This window comes from Papio anubis, chromosome 19 (genome assembly GCF_008728515.1).
Source record: "Papio anubis isolate 15944 chromosome 19, Panubis1.0, whole genome shotgun sequence".
In the NCBI taxonomy this organism is placed as follows: Eukaryota; Metazoa; Chordata; class Mammalia; order Primates; family Cercopithecidae; genus Papio; species Papio anubis.
The window spans coordinates 9,071,130-9,090,187 of NC_044994.1; the positions used below are offsets into that span (position 1 = coordinate 9,071,130).

Here is a 19,058-nt window from a genome sequence, read left to right on the forward strand (position 1 = left end):
GATGAACAACATAGGTTCATTCCGTGGGGAGCTTTCATTCTACTGAGAAAAACATAAATAGGAAAAGAGTGAAGAAAGGACTGCAGAGAAGAGACTTAATTTTTGGTATAGTCATGAAGGATGAGTAGGAGTTTGCCGGGCAAAGAAGAGGAGAACAGCAAAGATTCAAAGGCTTTGTCCATGGACAATGATTCCAAAGCCAGAGGTTGAGTTCAAAAAAGAAGTTTGGTTCTGTTGGAGTTGACAGTGTCAGAGAAGGAAAGGAGAGTTTCAGGGCCAGATCATGAAGGGCACTGACTTCCTGACCAGGGAGATTGTATCAGACCCTGCAGGCAATTGATTGAGTTTAAGCCGATCAGGTTTACTCTGTATAGTATTTTAGAAGGACTCTGGCAGCTACTTGGAGGATGGATGGGAGAGGAGAGTTGAGGTCAGGAGACCAGCTGGGCAGCAAGGTACTATGTGCACATTACATCGTCTTTAAATAAATAATGTGCAATTGTTCAGAAACAGGCGACTGCTCATTCTTTCAAATGGATTAGGGTAGAAGGGCCTTCTTAGCAGAGAATAATACAAAGTTTTCTTCCTTTAAAACATTGTTTATGACTTATTAAGGTCATCTAGGCTTAACAAGTGGTTCTTTTTAAAAAAAACAGCTTTATTGAGGTATGACTGAATACAAAAAGCTGTACATACTCAATATATGCAATCCGATGAGTTTGGACATATGCTTACCTTAATATCCCTCTAAAGTATCAGTTATTTTCATTATTCACACCTTAGACCAAATTTCTTTTATCACTGACTTTTCTCTCTTCCCCAGCTGAATATTTGAACTTGAGGGCAGTGGCATTTCAAATGGAAGATTAAAACTAAATTAAATTAGAAATCAAATTAAATTATGAGCTGGGGGACTTTGGTCAAATGTCCAAGAAGTCAGTTGGAAAATGAGACAAGACATTGAGGAGAAGAGAGAGCAGATTAATTCAGTTTGCAGTTGTACCAGAATTTTCAAAAGAAGGTGTTCTATTTCCAAAGTTCTCTATGTAATACTTAAGCTGTAAGTTAATAATGCTGGAAGCACTTGCTAGCGTGTGTACCAGTTCATAACATCAGGGTGAGTGTTAATGACTACATAATTTGCAGGGCCCAGGGCAAAGTGAAAATGCAGGTCCCTTATTCAGAAAGCAGGAACAAAGGGTCATTAAAGGTGATAATGTATAAAACTGTCCTTTCTTCTACCATTCCTCTCTTGACTTTTTCTACTAGTTTTTATTTGCTATTTCATGTTATTCCAAGGAAAGAAAAAACAAAAGTATAAATTTTTAACACAAATTTTGCCATTCACTTTGTATTATGCAGTACAAATACAAGAATAGTTACTTTGCATGCAGAATCAGCAAAAATTAGGTATTTCATAGATTGTACATATGTATGCCATCCTTACCCAAACAGTGGAAATGATATACGAGACTTAAATAACTGTTTGTATTTCATTTCTGGATACACTCTCTCCCTTTGACTTATGAGTAAGAAAGGATTGCAAGAAAAAGATCTGTGGTTTGCTCTTTCTTTCTCTCTCTTTGTATGTCTTCATTTTCAGCATAAGCGGTTGGCTGATCCAGGGAATTATTCAAGGAAGAAAATATGCAATAGGCTCCCGTGGTCATCTGTGTTTCTTAGAACCCTTTGCCTTCTTGCTAAGTTTGAAAGAAGTTCTGGTTCCAGTGGCAAGCATGGTCCCTTGAGGCTGCCAGCTTCCCCACTTACTCATAGACATAACACACTTACTCGTGCTCTCATGTTGAAACTCACCAAACTCCCATGAATTGTGCATCCCCCAGAATTCACCATTATGCACACCATGTGTGAATGAGCAGTGCAGAATGGCTGAGCGTGTGCAGCATGTGCAGACAGCCCCTGCTCCCTTGATGCTCACTGTCCTATTGGACTTTGCCCACAAAACACTGGTTCAACTACTAAAATCATTGAACAAAGCACAGAGCTTTTCTGAGCCTAGGGTCCTCCCTCTGAAGCTGCATGGGTCACACACCCATGAATCCAGCCTGCCTTGAAATTTCTTATACACAAATGAGGAACCAATTAGCAAAGTGATTTGCAAAGAATATGGAAACTGACTAGTCTTTTATGATGTGAACTAATGCTGTCTCAGACGCATGGAAAGTCACAGAATAAATGCAGACCTCATTCTGGACTTTATTTCTAAGATCTGCTGGAGTGAAGCACATGGATAGTTTACCATTGTTTTCAAACCTACATAATAGTTTATGGACAATAAGGTAAAATTTAAGTAAAATTTAAGATCAAATGTGAGGTTTAAAAGAAATGATGCTTATTACATAAAACAGGGAGTTGGGTAAAACAACTTAAGAGAAACTATTTGTGTGCAAAGAACCACCCAGAGTTAAGAGGGCTGAGGGCCCGGTCCTACCTCTGATCTTGGTGGTCCATGATCTCAGACAAGCCACATCCCCCTCTAGTTTTCATAAACTTCATCTGTAAAACAGGATTTAAACACAGATGGTTTCTAGTTTAAAATTTGTTCTGTGAAAGAGGCATTTATAAATCAAGAAACTCATTTTAAAGATACGATTGTAGACTTTAAAGATTTCACCCTAGAACTTCCAGAGTTTCTCAGCCATCCATACCTTTCAGAAATGTTCCTCCTCAGCTGTGCACTCGGCCCTATGGTTTACATGATCATCTTTCTCATATTTCTGCCTGTTCTTCATCTTACCGGACTATTAATCATCGCTAAAAGAAAAATTCTTAACTGCTAGAAGATAAAGTAAAAAGACAAGATCTATGTCCAAAGAAATCCAGGGAGATCTGAGAAAAGTTTAGGGTTTTCTTAGGTCTATAGATTTATATCTGTTCAGTTTTCACTTTCTCTTTAGACCTTTCAGCTCCTATCCAAACAAAACTTTACCTTGCTTCCTGGAACTTCTCTTTTATGACTTACTGAGTGCGATTGTCAACATTTTATCAGGAGATTATTTCCCTTTGTTTTAAAAAGGACTGCCAAAATGTAAAGTATGATATTGTGTCTTGCAGAAATTGATTTTTTTTCACAGAAAGATAAACATAATCTAATGGTCGGTAGAAAAAGATATATTTTTAAATAAAGGCAGGAAACAGAAGGGAATTAAAATATGTTGCATTCCTGTTACATACCAGGTACTGTGCGTTACAAATATTATTTTATTTAACCCTTATATAATCATCTGTGGTGGTGGAAATAGAAATACTATCAATGACCTATGCTGTACCAGAAAGCTTCTAACACAGACTCCAGCCCAGACTCTCTCCCACGTTCCAGTCTTGTATATCCAACCACCTATGCGACAAGTCCAGTTGGCACTGATCGTTCAATCAATATGGCCAGACTGAGCGCATTAGCTTTCCCTAAAAAGCCTGCTCTAGCCTCAGCATTTCTCATCTCAAGCGACATCGAGGTCACTCTTCCAGTTGCTTAGGCCACAAATCTTCGGGTCATTGTTGTCTCTTTATTTTCTTGCCCTAATCACCCAATCCATCAAGAGGTCCTGTCAACTTTTGCTTCCAAACAAGTTCAGCATGGATCTGACTGCTCCTCAACCCCACCTGAGTCAGAGCAAATGCTGCCTCTCTCTGGATGGTTCACAAGCTTTCCAGCTACCTGCATCCTGACCTCTCCTAGGTACTATTCCAAACCGGCAGCCAGGATGAGGTTTTGAAACATAAGCCATGCCGACTGCAAGCTCAAACTCCTGCCATGGCCCCCTTTTCACTCTCAGAGTAAAAGCTGAAAAGCCATGAGCCATCCTGACCCACTCCTTCTTCCACCTCCCCACAGCACCCTCCTGCCCCACCATGTTTAATGTTACAAATTCATAACAACTCATCTTTGCTCATAAGCTTGTCTAAGTACTGAATTGCCGGACATACATCTTTTAATATACATATACTCACTTTTCAGTGCATAGTTTCAGCTTAATGAATTCCTTATTCACTACTTCGGAAGAGCAAATATACACATCTTTATATTCAGAAAATACACTAAATGGCAACTGTGGGAGAAAAGTCTATGAGGTTAGCAATTGTAGTTGAACTACCTTGTATTATCTGTACCCACTACTATTCCCCACGGTGCCTTAGAAGACCTGGGAGGAAAATGCGTTCCAGGTAGCAGGGTGAGCTAATCCACACAGAAGCATGATGTGAACTGTAGAGTGCTCAAATAATGCAATTTGTTGTGACTTATTTTCATTAGTTCCCACATGGTTCACAATGGGCAGCGCATTTGTAGAAGTAAATTGTGCACACACTTACTAATCTCCTCCCTCACTTCACTCTATCCCATGACTTTCTTGCAGTCCCAAGACCAACCAGGAACACTCCCACCTTAGCAGTATAACCCCTGCCGTTCCCTTTGCCTGGAGCACCCTTCTCTGGCATGGGACTCACTCCCTCACATCTCTCAAGTTTTTGGTCAAATCTCACGTTCTTGGTGGAATCCCCTCCCCTCCCTATACCTCCCTACCCATATACTTCTGATATTCTTCCCTTGGTCTATATTTCTTACATCTATAGCATGTTTCACCTTCTAAACTTCTCTATAATTTACTGCTTTACATTTATTATTTACTTTCTGTTTATTTGTCTTCACTAAAATGAAATGTTCACTAATGTATTCTCATCCCCTAGATAGTGCTTGGCATATGATCAATAAATCTTTGCAGAATGGTGGGGTGAATGAATGAATGAGAGAATGAATGAGTGCTTTCCCTTGTTCCTCATACTAACCTGACTAAACTTAGCCCAGAGGTATTTTACAAATAAGGACATTAAAACTGAGAGAGGCTAGGTAACTTTCACAAGTCAGAAACTTTGTAAGAGTCAGATCTGTGATGAAAAGAGGACTTTCTGATTGGGACCTTCTCCACTTTATCACACTTCAAAACATGTATTTGATGAAAATATAGGTATTCCATAAAATGCAAGACCTTTGTAGTGTGTATTCTTCCTTCTCCACACTCTCAGTCAATAGTTTTTAAATAAGCCTCTTAGAATACTGTAGCTAAAGTGACTGGCTTATAGAGTAACACATATAAAATGAATGATATGAGGTGTATTCTTCCTTCTTGACTCTGGCTGCAGAGTTACAGAAATAAACTAACTTGAGCAAGCTTAAGCCAAAAACATTAATTTAAAAATAAATAATTTAATTTTTTTTTTTTAAAAAAGGGGGAGGCCAAGGCAAGAGGATCACTTGAGGCCAGGAGTTTGAGACCAGCCTGAGCAACATGGAGAGACTCTATCTCTACCAAAAAATTAAATTAAAAAAAATAGCCAGGTGTGGTGGTGCACATCTAGTCCCAGCTACTCTGGAGGCTGAGGCAGGAAGAGCACTTGAGCCCAGGAGTTGGAGGCTGCAGTGAGCTATGATCATACCACTGCACGCCAGCCTGGATGACAGAGCAAGACTCCGTCTCCTTATCTCTTAAGGATACATGAGCTCATGAAAGCCACAGGAAAAAATGAAAAAGAGGGAGCAGGAGGCAGATGAGTTGAGAGAGTTCTTGTCCCACCTTCCATGTGTGTCTGTTTCATTCTTCCTTCTCCGTGATTTACCCATCACTCTTTAACCTGGACAGAGCTATAGTCTCACAGTCCCAGCTATGGGCCTGGTTTGGGAAAAACACCTCTCCTGGTCCAATCAGGGATGTCCAGGTACGAGGACCCCTTTGACAACTGCAGGATGGGGAGTGCTGGGCAGACCCCAAAGAAAGGGACTCAGCAGACAACTCCCAAGTAGCTGATTCTAGAAAAAGACAGTGGAAGAGTAGGAAGCACGTGATTGAATCGAATAGCTGAAGTCCAAATTCCTGTTTTTCACCTTTCCTCTGTGTAAGTTCAATGAGGTTGCTAATGAGAAAACATACCTGAATCTTCTGATACTCAAATAATTATAATGTACTTGTTCTTTTACTCTGGTTCTTTCTCAGCTACAGATGCTAAATCTTGATTATGTGGTGATTAAAAAAAAAAAGAACAGGAAGAAAAAAGTAAAAGAGGGACACTTGGGGTAAGGAAAAGAAGAAAAAAAAGGAGAATCAGGAGTTCTGCATTTTAGTCTCAGTCCTGTCACCAGAAGCAAATGCCTTGGGCAAGTCACTTCTCTGGTTTCAGTGTCCTTCTCTATCTAATGAGGAAATCAGACAGAATCGGTAGGTTTCCCAACCTGCTTCATCAGGAGAATTAGCTGGGAGCATTTACAAAATGCAGATTCCTTCCCCATAAATATTCTGATTTAAACGATCTTGCATGAAATTCTATCATTTGTATTTTAATGCAAATTTCCAGATGACTGATGATCAGCTACATTTGGGAAGCATTAGACTAGATGACATTTAAGACCTCTCCTAGTGATTAATGTATTTGTTTACCTAACAATTATCTAACTTGTAAAACCAATTATAATAAAATGAATTTCTTCTTGTGTTTCTGGGTGTCTTTTTCAGAAATTACATAATCTTTCCACTTCGTTTCCAAAGAAAATTAAGAGAACTATCTAGTAGACAATCAATTCTCAATAAGTAGTTATGAAAGGATAAATGATCAGTCCTGTATATTTTTAGAAATTAACAATTTTTCATTATCTCCTGAGTTACTTAGTCCTCATACATGTGGGGAAGAAATTCCACTCAGAGCTTGCCTGGTTTAATGGAATATTGAAAATACTTAGCAGGATAATAGTATATAAGTCAGGGCTCATAATCTTTTAAGTATAACTAAAAGCTTTTGATGATGGAGTCTCATTTTTGTCTTCTATGGCATGGATAAAGAGGTATATGTGAAAGTCAAGTGTTCCTCCTGTGCGTTATTATCATGCAAATACCTGAGGCTGTTATGTTTCTGTTCTTGCCTTTTACCACAGCACTTTCATACCTGTCAGTTTTGCCAGTCTCAAAATATTGCTTTAACAAGTTCTGCAGAGAATTGTACTAGCCCTGAACTTTTTGAAAGTCCAGTGTTCTTTTTGGAAACAAGATGTGAGTTTCTAAAGAGACTGAACTTCCAGACAGAGCATCTGGGACGTAATTCTGCCTCTGCCTCTGTGCCTACTCACTGCGTAAAATTGATCAAGCCATATCACCTCTTCTGACATCTACTTCCTCTTCTGTAAAATGAATTCCACACTCATTTCTTTATAATTCTTATAAATAATTAGGAGGTTAAAAAAATACAAATTATGTTCTCAATTCTGAATATCACTACATTTCTGCTTATTAGATTTATTATTTTTCTCATTCTCTTCTGACAGTATTTTAATATGCTACCTAGATCCAAAAGGATACATTGCTTACAAAAAAATAGAAACAGACCTTTACAGCTACTTACACTTTTCAACATCATATCATTTTCGCGTGTGACCCAAGTCCTTTTCTATGTCACTTTTCAGAAAGGAAACTCATAGCTCAGCCATATAGCATATGATATGATCGGGAGTAGTTACCTCGTTCATACGTGTGGGTCCAGTTATGTGTTCCATTTTGTCACTTTTCTAAGGAAGGATTTGTAAAATATTATTATTTTACTTTAAGTTCTGGGATACATGTACAGAATGTGCAGGTTTGTTACATAGGTGTACATGTGCCATGGTGGTTTGCTGCACCCATCAACACATCATCCAGGTTTTAAGCCCCACATGCATTAGGTATTTGTCCTAATTAAGGATAGTGGCTTGACTTAGGCACCAGCAAGTCCCTAGTAGCACACTTGGGAATATTATGCCATGATTGGCATCCTCCTGTGGTTCTTTTCCCAGAGTGAAAAGAACCACTCTGGAAAAAAATGACACATTTTAGCCCTTTTTAAAGTCACAGTGGCTTAGTTGTACTGTTGCTAAAACAAATAATGCTCAGGAAGTGAATACAATCGCATATATGTATACTATATCTTACAGAATCGGATCACTGATGTTTGCATTTTATTGCTTTTTAAAGAAAATAAATGATAGGAAATGTATATTGTAGAATATCAAGCGTATTTATTACAGCAACATTTTTTTTTCTTTGTGATTGATTTTATTTTTCTGAAAAGCATAAAAATACAGTGTGACATCATGCAAGAACACGGCCATGTAGATTTTCTGTGAAACTCTCTTCTTAACAACATTGAATATAATGTCTGTCAGAACAGTTCTTGTGAGATCATTGTTAAGCATCTTTTTTGTTTCAGGCTAGTTATTACATCTAATTATTGCATTGTTATGTTTCAGAGCAGTTGAACATCAGATACCCAGAGTGACATCAGGTTAAAAAAAGCCTGCAGTTTGGATCTTTTCCTACCTCGGAAGCAAGGAAAATGGACAATTGATAATCAAAGGTAAAATTGCCCCCTTTCCCCTTACGTGTATAGGAAGCACTTTCTTAAATAACAGCCTCCTCTTCAGCTATCCTATATGAAACATTTTGTAATAGCATGGTATATTTGCACAAAATATTCCAGGCATATGCTTTCCAGACATATTAAGAGTCTGTTGAATTTAAAACCTGTGTTTTTTTAACTTCCTAGCTACCTGTACAGAATCTGGGCGAGATGTATTTTATATGTTTAATCTTCATTGTTGTTGTTAATCTGGAATGGCATATTGGGCAGATGCAGAGCATATAAATCTGTGGACTAAATATTGGATTTGGTAAGTTAAAATGAAATTATGGGAAATGCAATGTAGCATAGTATTAAAACTTTCTTCAGCATATGGAACAAATCTGCATTTATCCACACAGACATGTTCAACATGATGTAAGTGTGCTAAGAAAAGCAATGAACGGCAGAGTAGCATCATGCCTGGGCTGCTGGGAGACCAGGGTGGGTGGATCACTTACCAAGGAGTCAGGGAGTTTGGCTCCAGCCACAGCCAATATGGTGAAACCCCTCTCCACTAAAATGCAAAAGAGTGTAAGCCAGGTGGTGCCTGTAATCTAACTACTTGGGAGACTGAGAATAGGAGAATCGCTTGAACCTGGAAGCCGAAGGTTGCAATGGCGAGATTGTGCCACTCAGCCTAAGAGTGACAGAGGAGACTCCATCTCAAAAAAGAAAGAAGAAAAAGAAAAGTGAGCAATAGAAACACTTGAGTCCCCTTGCCCTCATCTCCTTTCTTTATGTCGTTTTGGAGGGAGAAAAAAAGAAGGGTCTTACCACATATAAATCAAATATACTACAGAAGTGGTATCAGATCAGAAGGATATTAATATTGCTGAATAATAAGCTGTTGTCTTTGTTTGGGTTACTTGCTTGAGACAATGACTTGGATATGGCAATTTATTAGGGAGCTGATCCCAAAAGATCAAGAGTTAGAAGCAGGAAGAGTGAATCAGGGAAGAAGCACAGGCCAAATTGCAGGCGGGTTAGCAAGTCCACCACTGCAGACAGTGGGAACTTGGTTCCTCCCAAGAGGGGTACAGATGCCCAAATTTCTGTTAGAAAGATGTGCAGCAGGAGGTTTACTGACTGACTTTTTCCCCTTGGTTTTGTATCCCCCCGAGGGGCATGAATTCCCTCACAATGCTGGGCTGTGCCAGCCATGCATGGGTAGAAAGCAGAAAGACACTCAGTTGTCACTTGTGTACCTTGAAAGGCAGTGGTCCAGGGACCGGTTTCATGGCAGACAATTTTTCCATGGGCAGAGTGGGGAGGTGGGGAGATGGTTTTGGGATAAAACTGTTCCACCTTAGATCATCACGAATTAGATTCTCATAAGGAGCACATACCTAGATTCCTTGCATGGACAGTTCACATAGGGATCATGCTCCTATGAGAATCTAATGCCATCGCTGATCTCACAAGAGGTAGAGCTCAGGCCGTAATGCACGCTGTTCCACTGCTCACTTTCCTGCTGTGCGACCCAGTTCCTAACAGGCCATAAACCAGTATTAGTCTATGACCTGGGGGTTAGAGATCCCTCCCTACAAAGGCAAGGAGACTCTCCTGCAGCTGTGGCTGACATCCACAGTGAACCCAGGGACATAATGTAGGGAGCCAGCCGCGTTTGTTGCACCTCCTTTTACTTTATTCTATATCAGCATTTTTCTCCTAAATGAAATATCTCCAAGAAAAAAAAGTTTTGTGTTTTAAAGACATTAAATAATTATACCTAAATATCATGGAATCCAGGTGAGTTCTGTTTCGAAACTAACTTCCTCATTAATAAATTGTCCATCTTCAGTAAATGGTATAGTGTCAGCTAAGTGAGAAATGCATCTGAGTCCCTGTGTATATTTGAGACATTATATAAGATTCAAATTATGACCAACATTTGGAATAGTCAGAATTAATATAACAACATTTAATCATAGCTGTATTTGTTACTCACTTTATATTGGTTCATTTACAAGAAGGTGTCTGTGTATACACAAAAATTTAATTATTGTCTTTCCTATTTGGAAACAACCCTGTTTGTGTGAAATGCATGACTGAAATTATATATATATCTGGGCATAATGTTAGATGAATGGTCAGCTGGCAAAACAGATTTAGCACATTAAGGTGAATCAGAGCCTCTTTGTTTTGTTTTGACATGAGGACATTAAACAGATTGAAAATAAAGTTGGATAAAGCCTGTGGTTGTGTTGTGACCTAGAAGATCATATGCTCAGAGGAAGAATGTAATTGATAAACTCTCTAAGGAGCAGCTATTAAAAATAAAACAGACAACAACAAACACTTAAAGTGATGTGCATTTGCATGCAGATTTCCTCATGAAGGAAATGAGAGTGGAGGGGACAGGAGAAAGGGCAGCGGAGAATGGTAGTGCAGAGAAACCAGGAAAGTCGTGGCAGATGCTAGTCAGAAATACCAAAAAGAGCAGACAGAATCAAACTAGGGATGAAGAGGATCCACGACATGCAAACCAAGTGAAGGGCCCCCGTTCATTTGAGGCTGGACATCCTCCTGAATCATGAAAGAAAAATTACTGTGTCTTCTCACCTGAACCATGTATTGCCCCTCATTAGTTTACCTCTCCCTTGTCTCCTTTGCCTCCAGAGTCTTCCAGAATCACAGCTCTGATCATGTCTGCTTTTTGCTCAGAAAATGTTCTCTGATTTACCAATCTATCATTATCTAAATTTCTTAAGCAGACATTTAAAACCTGCCACTCTAAGTTGTTAAAGTTATTTTTTTAATTCTTTGACCTCACTTACCAGTGGCCCAGCCCATTGTGTAGAAATGTAAGTGCTGTGATTTTTTTCAAGCCTTCCAAGTGATGTTAAGGCTTTGTGATTTTCAAACACAGATTGGTCTAGAGCAAGCTTATCTAGCCCGCTTTATTGTGGTGGTGGTGTTGTTGTTGTTGTTGTTTTGGTTTAGGCTTTTAGCAGCCTGAAGCCATGGCTTTTAGTTTCTGTCTCTAGTGATAAATGGAAAAGAGAGACAAGCATGGGACTTTACATGCCCAACCAGAAACAGAAACTAAGAACACATAACTGTATTCTCTCCCCTGGACACCTCTGTTCTGGAGTGAGGCCCAAGAATGTGCATTTCTAACATGTTCCCAGATGATGCTGATCTGCTGTTCCATGAGACCTTAACTTGGAGAACCACTCTGTAAACTAAATGATCCAGGCTGGCACTACAATTTCTGCATTACAGTTTGAGTCAAAGACTGATCACAATGAAAGGTCTTCCTTACCAACATCACCATTGTGGGTAGGTGTGTTAGTTTAATAATAAGCTCTGAGTCTTCTGGTCAGATACCATCTTAATATCATAAAATTCCCAACAGTAAGATTTTTGATGCATTTTTATATCCTTTACTGTGTCATAGACTTTGTAGACCCATAAATATAATATCTATTGGATGGATAAAGGATGGATGGATGAATGGATGCATGGATGGATGGATGGATGGATGGATGGATGGATGGAAGAATGGATGAACAGGTTTAGCAACCAAGAACTGGTTTCAGCATGAAACTTAACTCCTTACAAAGAAACTACTCTGACTTGTGCCATAGAGAAAGATGGTTTTGCTTCACACAGAAACCTTATTATATAAGCCCATACTCAATATATAAGACATTTTATTAGATGAAATCACACTACGTAGTTAAAGTCCAAGCATCTGAGTATCCATAGTATTGTGCTCTTTAATAAAGAGTCTCTCACGAAAGACTTTTTGCTCTTTGATTGAGTACAACGGGGGAAATGTCATTTATATCAAGCTAAATTGTACATTTTACTTTGTAAAAGAGCCACTGGTTGTATGAAACCAGCAAATCACATCTATTTAATAAATTCTTTTGCAAATGTCTTTTCCTTGAGTTTAAATTTTGCAGCTGCAGCATAATTTGAATGTTTATTCACATTTAGGACAATTATACTTTCTGGTTTTTTTGCTTTCTTGCATTCAAATGTGTTCATGTGTCAATGTTGCACATTTTCTCTCTACATCTTTTATCTGCATGCATCATCCCATGATTGGCTTGGTAAATTTTTCCTACTTTTCTTGCTAAAATAACTGTTCCTTCTGTCTGTTTTCTGCCTACTCTTTGATTTATTCCAGAAATTAGGCTCAATGCCTACTTTTAGAGCTCAGTGTGAAATTTATTTTGTATGTTTTTAAACCCAGTTTCCTCTTTTTTTTTTTATTATGTATTCTGTAGTGGAGTCAACCTCAGAACGCACTCTTGAAAAAGCCTGTAATCACATATTAGCATAAATAACAACAACAGAGGATAATATGAAAGCTTGAACATTTATTTTTTTAAATAATTCATATGTTTCATATGTTTCAAATGTTTCATAATTCACTTTTGTAAGAGAAAATTAAAATTTTCATTTTATGTTGTGGCTTGACTAATAGTAAAGCTTAAATATTAATTAAAACGTAAATGTCCTAGCCCCAACTTTGTTATTACCTTGATGTATGTTCTTGGCTAGTCCTTAGGCTTCAGTTACCTCCATTATAAAAAGAAGGGTTTAGGATAAGTAACCCCTGGAATTCATTGTGCCTTACCTTGCAATTTCAAGGTACAGATCATATGAAATCCTACCTAAAACCCAACACGAAAGTATGAGTGAGTCAATCAGTCAACTAAGGGCATATATTTGAAAGCAGAGTTGAAAAGGCAGGATTTGGGATTCAGAAAGACTTGAGTTCAAAACTCAGCTCTTTCATTTATTAACTGTGTGAACATGGCGAATGGACTGAGCCACTCTATGTACTTTAGTGTCTTCATCTGTAAAACGGGGGCAGTGTTATTATCTGAAAGGTCACTTTAAAGACCAGAGATAGTGTATAAAATAAATCCAGCATCTGGTGGGTTTAAAGATCTATACAGGCTAGAAGCTGACCAGAATCCCACCACGGTTTTGGAGGTTAATGGAGATTACTGTATACTCTTCTTTTCCAACATAATTCTACAAGCATAAGAAACTTTTATTTAGGACTTTAAAAGATGAACACACTTTAGAAAATGTATCCATAATTTAGTCATCTGAGACTGAAAGGCTAGTGGAAAAATTCAGCATCTTTTTCTATCTACACGGGATAGCTCTGGTTCTATGCATTGCTGATGGTTACATGTGTCAAGCCGGGCCTTTTTTCATCAAGAGTGATTTCTCAGTGTGAAGCATGAAGTTTGCAACTTACATTTTGTTTTCTGCCTTGTAATCTCGCCATGGGTTGGGGAGAAACTAAAATAAAGATTCTTCAAGGCAAAAGTTTAACCTGAATAAACATTCATATGGTCTCAATTTTTAACTGCTTTCAAAATGACTAAAATTATTCATTTTTTTCTTCTCATTCTCCAAAAAATTATTTTCATAGCCAATTTGCCAGATGAAGCTTTATACCCAGAGGCAAAAGAAATCAAAGTTTTCAATAGAAGATTCATTTACTAAGAGATTCATGCAGATATTGAATACTTTTCTGTTTTTATTTTATGTGTTTTTGAGTTTCAATTGTCATTTTGATATTGGTTAACCCCAGTACTTGTCAGCAGAAATTCAAAGCTGCCTACTTAACAGGAGTAGATCAATAAAGTTTTGCTGGAATATTTCATCAATCTTAGCACAGGATTTAATCCTGTTGGCAATTTTTCTATTTTAATATTCTATAAATCCTCTTAAGTTAATGTGTTCTGAGATAAATCTTACTATTTCACTATTCTATACTTTTTATACCAGAAATAATTTAGAAACTAAAAGCTGCTATTGCTATTTGATACCTTGATTTTTTCAGACATCTCTAAGATACAAACTCTAATTGTAGAATACTGTGTTTATTTGTCATGTCTCAGAGTCCTCTCACTATGAGGATGATAATCATACTGATGAGGCTGTCTCAAACCTTAGGAGATATAGATAGGTATAGATATGTAAATATATAGACATATTGTGTGGGTGGTGACATTGTTAATTGGGCAACCAAGACCTTCACAATAGAAAAGTTATAGGCAATTATTACTGATATTGGCATTTTTAATAAAATGACCTATTAAGTACTCTGAAAGAAACATAAATGTTATTTTTAGATGATGAAATAATTTATTTGTAAAGTAAGAGTATAATAGAGTTTATTACAAATCACATATTTGAGTATTTGTTTATACTGTAAGAATGTTCAAGGACAACGTTTGACTATGCAGTAAAAAGGTACAACTTGACAAGAATTATAAGAAAGGAAGAAAAGGCATGTTGGCTGGATTTATTTTCTTTTTGCTGTATTCTTATCATGTGCTAGAAATTTTCACCTAAAATTTTTACCTGTCTTATTTATTTAAAGGCTAAGTTTAGAGAAACAATGATAACGTGTTAAAAAATAGACATTAGCGAAATTGCGTAGTAGGGGAGGTGGAGCGAGATGGCTGAATAGACACCTCCACTGTCATCCTCTCTGCAGGATCACCACATTAAGCAACTATCTGCACAAAAAATCACCTTTATAAGAACTAAAAATCAGGTGAGTGATCACAGTACCTGGTGTTAACTTCATATCACTAAAAGAGGCACTGAAAAACAGTGTTGAATTGCCTACAGCACCCCTTGCCTGTCTCCCAGCAGGGGCCTTGTGGCTCAGAGAGGAAATCTGTGTGCCTGGGGGAGGGAGAGCACAGTGATTGTGGGACTTTGCATAGGAACTCAGGGCTGCCCTATCACAGCGAAAAGCAACGTGGGACAGAACTTAGCCAGCACTCGGGAAGGCAGCACTTAGACTAGTCCTAGCCAGAGGGGAATTGTCTGTCCCAACAGTCAGTACCCTAATTCTGGCAAGCCTCACCACTGTGGGCTAAAGCGCTCTGGAGTTCTAAATAAACTTAAATGCTAGTCTAGGCCACAAGGACTGCAATTCCTGGGCAAGTCCTGGTGCTGTGCTGGACTCAGAGCCAGTGGGCTTGTGGTGCTCACGATCTAGTCGGACACCCGCTGACACAGCTAAGAAAGTACTTACGCCTCCCCTCCCCCAGCACCAGGCAACACAACTCGTACCCAGAGGGAGACTTCTTTCCTCTGCTTGAGGAGAGGAGAGGGAAGAGTAAAGAGGACTTTGTCTTGCATCTTAGATACCAGCACAGCCACAGTAGGCTAGGACGCCAGATAGAGTCCTGAGGATCTAGCTACTGCATGACATTTCTAGACAAAACTTGGGCCAGAAAGGAATCCATTGCCTTAAAGGGAAGGACCCAATCCTGGCAGGATTCATCACTTGATGAGTAAAGAGCCTTTGGGTCCTGAATATTCAACTTTGGCAGCCAGGCAGCACTTGTCATGGGCCTTGGTTGTGACTCAGAGCCGTGCTAGATACACATGTGACCCAGTGCATCCCCAGTTTTGGTGACTAGGGGTAGAGACTATTTCTGCTTGAGAAAACGAGGGGAAAGTAAAGTGGACTTTGTCTTGCACCATAGGCACCAGCTCACCCACAGTGGAGTAGAACACCAAGCAGGCTTGGGGTCCCCAATACTAGGCCTTGTCTCTTGACTGTCATTTCTGGACCTTCCCTGGGCCAGAGGGGTGTCTGCTGCCCTGAGGAGTGAGTCTCAGGCCTGGTAGCAATCACCACAAGCTAACTCAAGAGCCCTTGGACCTTAAGTGACCATCAGCAGTACCCTGACAGTACTCATCATGGGCCTTGGGCAGTGGATGGCCATGGAGAGAGGTTCTTCTGCTTGTGAAAAAGGGAGGAAACAGTGGGAAGGACTTTGACTTGTGAGTACCAGCTCAGCTGCAGTACAATAGGGCATCAGGCTGATTTCTAAAGTATCTGACTCCAGGCCCTGGCTCCTGGATCATGTCCCTAGACCTCCCCAGGACAAAGGGGAACTTGCCATCCTGAAGGGTAGGATACAAACCTAGCTGGCTTTGCTACCTGCTGATTGTAGAGCCCTAGGGCCTTGAGCAAATATTTAAGTAGTAGCCAGGCAGTGGTTAGTGGGAGCCTTGGACGAGACCCAATACCATGCTGGCTTCAGGTCTGACCCAGCACAGGCCCAGTGGTGGTGACCACAGGTGAGCTTGTATCACCTCTCTCCCAGCTCCAGGCAGCTCAGCAGAGAGAAAGACTCTGTTTGGGAGAAAGTAAGAGAGGAGAAGAAGAGTCTTTGCCTGGCAGTCTAGAAAATTTTTCCTGATCTTTTCCGAGACCACCAAGGCAGTACTTCTATGATTCTGCTCTTGCATTGCGGGGCTTGGGGTGCTCCCTAATACAGATATGCCCGTAGTGACAAAATAAACTTAGTTCATAACACTCAAATACTTCTGAATACCAATACCTGGAGAGCCTTCCAAAGAAGGACAGGTACAAACAAGCCTTTTAATCCTGTTGGCTATTTTTCTATTTTAATATTCTACAAATCCTCTCAAGTTCATGTGTTCTGAGATAAATCTTACTATTTCGCTGTTCTATACTTTTTATGTCAGAAATAATTTAGAAGCTAAAAAGTTCTATTGCTATTTGATAACTTGATTTTTTCAGACATCTATGAGATACTAAAATCTATTTGTGGAATACTGTGTTTATTTTTCATGTCTCAGAGACTTATCACTATCAAGATGAGAATCTTACTGATGAGGCTATCTCAAGCCTTATGAGATATAGATAGATAAAGATATGTATATATATTGTGTTGGGTGGTAATGTTGTTAACTGGACTACCCAGACCTTCACAATAGAAGAGTTATTTCTTCATGGGCAATTATTACTAATATTGACATTTTTAATAAAATGACATATTAAGTACTCTCTGAAAGAAACATAAATGTTATTTTTGAATGATAGAATAATCTCCTTAGAAAACAGATTACAATAGTTTAATAGAGCTTATTACAACTTGCAATTTTTGAGTATTTGTTTAAATGGTAAGATTGTCAAAGGACATTTGACTATGCAATAAAAAGATGGAACTTGACAAGAATTATTTTTAAAAAGGACTGTGAAGACTACAATAAGTACTTAATTCTTCAATGCTCAGACACCAATGAACAATCACAAACATCAAAACCATCCAGGAATATATTACAGCACTGAACGAACTAAATAAGTCACCAGGGACCAATCCTAGAGATACAGAGACATGTGACCTTTCAAACAGAGAATTCAAAATAGCTGTTTTGAGGAAACTCGACAAATTTCGAGATAAAACAGAGAAGGAATTTAGAATACCATCAGATACATTTAACAAAGAGACTGAAATCATTAAAGAGAATCAAACGGAAATGCTGGAGTTGAAAAGTGCAATTGATATACTGAAGAATGCATCAGAGTCTCTTACCAGCAGAATTGATCAAGCAGAAGAAAGAATTAGGGAGATTGAGGACAGGCTATTTGAAAATAGTCAGAAAGGACAAAAGAAGAATGAATACAGGTGATGCTTAAACACCCAAAAGTGTGGTGATACCAGTACTCAAAATGTGGTTTCATGGGGATCTCCAGTATTTTTCAAGAAGGTCAAAACTCTTTTCATAATATTAAGACTTTAAGATTTCATTTGCCAAAACTTCATACTTAATGAGCATATAGTGGAGTTTCCAGAGGCTATATGACATGGAATGGTGTCATGTAAAGGTGGAATGCATGCTTGTGTATTCCTCTGTTTTCCAGGGTTTTCTAAAGTAGTAGGTTTGGGCTATAAACATGTGCATTTTCAAAAGTTATCTCAGATCATTTTCAGAACTTCTACGTGTCCTTATTAGCCATCTTTGGTGTGTCTGCTTAGTCTCTGTAACCTTATTTTCACCTAATAAATTATTCATTTGAAATCTTGGGAAAAACTGAATAGAAAAGAATGAAGTATGCCCACAAGATCTAGAAAATAGTCTCAAAAAAGAAAATCTAAGAGTTACAGAGTTATCAGCCTTAAAGAGAACATAGGTATAGAAATCAAGGTAGAAAGTTTATTCAAAGGGATAATAACAGAGAACTTCCCAAACATAGAGAAAGATATAAATATTCAAGTACAAGAAGCATATAGAACACCAAGCAGATTTAACCCAAAGAAGACTACCTCAAGACCTTTAGTAATCAAACTTCCAAAGGTCAAGCATAACGAAAGGATCCTAAAAGCCTCAAGAGCAAAAAGCAAATGACATGCAATGGATCAGTATATCCGGCAGCAGACTTCTCAGTGGAAACCTTATAGGCCAGGAGAGAGCAGCATGACATATTTAAAGTACTGAAGGAAAAATGCTTTTATTCTAGAATAATATATCCAGCAAAAATATCCTTCAAATATGAAGGAGAAACACTTTTCCATAACAACAGAAGATAAAGGATTTTATCACCAGACCTGTCTTACAAGAAATGCTAAAGGGAGTTCTTTAATCCAAAAGAAAAGGACTTTAATGAGCAAGAATAAATCACCTAAAGGTGCAAAACTTACCAGTAAAAGTAAGTACACAGAAAAACACAGAATATTACAACACTGGAATTGTGGTGTGTAAACTATTCCTATCTTGACTAGAAACACTAAGAGATGAATCAATCAAAAAATAACCACGACAACAACTTTTCAGGATATAGACAGTACAATAACATATAAATAGGCAGA

General features: G+C 38.4%; 1 protein-coding gene across 4 annotated transcripts in view; it reads left to right on the forward strand.

The window, feature by feature from the left end:
• LOC116271505 (disks large-associated protein 1-like) overlaps positions 1-19,058 on the forward strand; it is a 658,479-nt gene that overhangs the window by 299,399 nt on the left and 340,022 nt on the right. For 3 of the 4 annotated variants that reach the window (XR_004180127.1, XM_031658928.1, XM_031658930.1), the window contains one exon: positions 8,285-8,391. The gene's annotated coding sequence lies outside the window, so the exon portion shown is untranslated. The remainder of the gene's footprint in view (positions 1-8,284; positions 8,392-19,058) is intronic. The other variant, XM_031658929.1, reaches the window with a different exon arrangement.